At 39.6% G+C, this 4081-nt stretch overlaps 1 pseudogene; it reads left to right on the plus strand.

Annotated features, from left to right (window-relative positions):
- The window catches only part of LOC129391727 (elongator complex protein 1-like), a 542951-nt pseudogene that overhangs the window by 343794 nt on the left and 195076 nt on the right, over positions 1 to 4081 (plus strand).

The following is a 4081-nucleotide window of genomic DNA, read 5'->3' on the forward strand; positions in this document are numbered from 1 at the left end:
CACAGATTTCTATGAATGAATATAATAGCAATAGAGGTATTAAGTGTGCTCACTTTCCTACAGATTCACTGCTTTATTTAATGCAGTAAATTGAAATAAGTTGCAATAAGTTTTATAAAGTTGCTGCCAGAATAGGAGTGATGACCTCACAATGTAGACACCTAGCTTATTGACATTGTGGAAACTAATGTCATGTGACAGGTAATTGCTTTACCTGGGCTTGCGCTTGCAATAGTTTATCTATTAGTGTGTATATTACATTTATGATATATTGAAAGAGGCAGTGCAGCACCAAAGGAAAATTACTTCTTTTTCTGTTTTGCAAAATGAGTGAAATGTCACTAATTTTGAGAAAACTGGTCTGTTCATGCCTTCCTCATTTCCTGTTTTTTTTTCTTTACTCTTGTCAGTTCATCTTTGACAGTGGATGGGGGTCATAATCAGTCTGTGTTGCAACTCCAAGACCAAGTCAGTAGCACTGCAGGTGTCTGGTGGTCAGATACTTAAGTACCTTTGCGGTGAGTATCAAAATGTTAGGAAAGTATATTTATGACTTACGTAGATATTTAATTCTTAAGCACATATACTTGTATCTTATCAGTGCTGTGGTGGGTATTAGGTCTTTTAACTACCCTCAGAACCCCTAATCTATAGAGTGGAATTAGCAGGTGTGTTCTCCCTGTATTTTCTCTTGTAATGAACTGGAGTACTTTAATGAGTTTCCAAAACACATTTGGAAAGTGATTTAAATTGCATGTTAAGCATTTTAGCAAGTATTAGTGTTTTAGTTTTTTTTTGTTTTTTTTTTTTTTTTTTACAAAGAGCACATCAGCTCTTGGTAAACCTCATCTGCCAATCCTGCAGAATCACCCTCTCTGGCTGTTGAACCATGGAAGAACCCTGGTGGATTTCCTGTTCGATTTCCTTATCCGTGCACCCAGACCGAATTGGCCATGATTGGAGGAGAGGTAAGTAAACACAAGGCAGAAAAACTTAGCACTTAGAGCAGTGACCCGGGAAGTGATAGCATTAAGTAGAAAGAGTGTGTGCTTTGGAGGGGGACCTGAGTGTCCACTAAATCTCAAGGCAACAATGAGAAGTTTTTCACTGTCAACAATGAGAAGTTTCCTGAGCTTCAGCCTCTCAGTCTCTGAAATGGGATTAAGAGATTGCCTGGCATGTAGTAGTTAGTTGATTTCTTTGCTTGGAAGTCTGAATTCAAAACTAGAAAAATGCAATTGGCAGACATTTATCCCCAGTTGTACAAAACATTCAAAGTTAGTTTTATAAGTAAATTTTGGGACAACAGAAATGTAATCTTGAAACTAGTATTCAGTCGGTTATCATTCATCAAATATTAGAATGCCTATAATTGTGGCAGGTGGTAGGACACAGTGGTTACAAAACCAAACAGCTGACTAATTCCTGCCTTTCTGGAATTTTTAATCTATCAATATGGGTATGGCTGTCCCTTCTGATAGGAGAATGAAGTAAATGAGCAGGGTGTAAAGGTGGAGAATAGAGAAGTGTTTGAGGCTAGTTAGAGGATGGTAGCTGTGAGGATGGGGAGACCAACTTTTGGTGGTCTGGGAAAGCCTCTAGGAGGTGGGGGTGTATGTGCTGAGTGTGAAGAAAAAGAAAGCTCTATCTCTGAGAAAGGGAGAGTGTTCCAGGGAGGAGGAACTGTACATACTCTGAGCTTAGTAAGAGCTCAGCTTATTCAAGGAACCTAATGGAAGCAATGGCTAGAACTTAGTGATAGGCCATAGGAAGGAGTGTGGCTTGGCTCATTTAACATAGATTGGGAAACTGATGATTTTAATCAGGGAGTACTGTGATGTGTTTCATGGTTTGAAAGGTTATTCTGGCTACCCAGTAGAGAGTAGGTTGAATGGGATGAGAGTGGAAGTGGCTGTGAGTGGAGGCAGTGAGGGCCGAAAGGTGATATGTTTGAGACATGCGTAGGAGATAGAAATGGCAGGGCTTGCTGATGCACTGGATGCGCCATAGTCCACTTTGCACTGGACCAACCACATCTTAGGCATCTTCAGTCCCCATTACAAGGACCTAGATGTGAAATCATAGGGCAATGGAACCATGTAATAGAAGAGTTTGGTTTAACTAGTTTGGTTAGAATTGTTTGTAATTTCATATTTTATTTCTTTGCAGGAATGTGTCCTTGGTCTGACTGACAGATGTCGCTTTTTCATCAATGACACTGAGGTATCAAGGCTTGTTTGGACACTGGATCTTTCTCAGTCTTGGCTCCATGTACTATAGCTAACTCTCCAGTTTGCTCCCTGACCTTTTGTAGGTTGCTTCACATATCACATCTTTGCAGTATATGATGAGTTTTTATTGTTATCGACTCCTTCCCATACTTGCCAGAGTTTTTGCCTGAGAGATGCTTCATTGAAAAGTAAGTTTTCAGTGTATGAAATAAAAAATAGTCCCTGCTCTAATATCATTTGTCGTTTGAAGTCTTGGTGACTTAAGATTGTTGCATACTTTGTCTGTTATTTATTTATTTATTTTCATTTTTGACATCATTATTGGAGTATAATTGCTTTACAATGGTGTGTTAGTTTCTGCTTTATAACAAAGTGGATCAGTTATACATATACATATGTTCCCATATCTCTTCCCTCTTGCGTCTCCCTCCCTCCCACCCTCCCTATCCCACCCCTCTAGGTGGTCAAAAAGCACCGAGCTGATCTCCCTGTGCTATGCGGCTGCTTCCCCCTAGCTATCTATTTTACGTTTGGTAGTGTATATATGTCCATGCCACTCTTTCACTTTGTCACAGCTTACCCTTTCCCCTCCCCGTATCCTCAAGTCCATTTTCTAGTAGGTCTGTGTCTTTATTCATGTCTTACCCCTACGTTCTTCATGAACTTTTCTTTCCCTTAAATTCCATATATATGTGTTAGCATACGGTATATTTTTTTCTCTTTCTGGCTTATTTCACTCTGTGTGACAGACTCTAGGTCCATCCACCTCACAACAAATAACTCAATTTCGTTTCTTTTTATGGCTGAGTAATATTCCATTGTATATATGTGCCACATCTTTATCCATTCATCCGATGATGGACACTGAGTTTGCTTCCAACTCCTGCCTATTGTAAATAGAGCTGCAATGAACATTTTGATACATGAATCTTTTTGAAATATGGTTTTCTCAGGGTATATACCCAGTCGTGGTATTGCTGGGTTGTATCTTACTTCTATTTGTAGTTTTTTAAGGAACCTCCATGCTGTTCTCCACAGTGGCTGTATCAATTTACATTCCCACCAGCAGTGCAAGGGTGTTCCCTTTTCTCCACACTCTGCCCAGCATTTATTGTTTCTAGATTTATTTTAACATCTTTATTGGAGTATAATTGCTTTACAATGGGGTGTTAGTTTCTGCTTTACAGCAAAGTGAATCAGTTATACATATACATATGTTTCCATATCTCTTCCCTCTTGTGTCTCCTTGCCTCCCACCCTCCCTATCCCACCCCTCTAGGTGGTCACAAACCACCTAGCTGATCTCCCTGTGCCATGCGGCTGCTTCCCACTAGCTATCCACCCTACATTTGGTAGTGTATATATGTCCATGCCACTTTCTCACTTCGTCACAACTTACCCTTCCTCCTCCACATATCCTCAAGTCCATGCTCTAATAGGTCTCTGTTTTATTCCCGTCCTACCCCTAGTCTCTTCCTGACATTTCTTTTTCCTTAGATTCCATATATATGTGTTAGCATATGGTATTTGTTTTTTTCCTTCTGACTTACTTCACTGTATATGACAGACTCCAGGTCCATCCACCTCACTACAAATAACTCAGTTTCATTTCCTTTTATGGCTGAGTAATATTCTATTGTATATATGTGCCACATCTTCTTTATCCATTCATCTGTTGATGGACACTTAGGTTGCTTCCATGTCCTGGCTATTGTAAATAGAGCTGCAATGAACATTTTGGTACATGACTCTTGTTGAATTATGGTTTTCTCAAGGTATATGCCCAGTAGTGGGATTGCTGGGTCATATGGTAGTTCTATTTGTAGTTTTTTAAGGAACCGCCATACTGT

Source organism: Physeter macrocephalus, chromosome 21, assembly GCF_002837175.3.
Source record: "Physeter macrocephalus isolate SW-GA chromosome 21, ASM283717v5, whole genome shotgun sequence".
NCBI lineage: Eukaryota > Metazoa > Chordata > Mammalia > Artiodactyla > Physeteridae > Physeter > Physeter macrocephalus.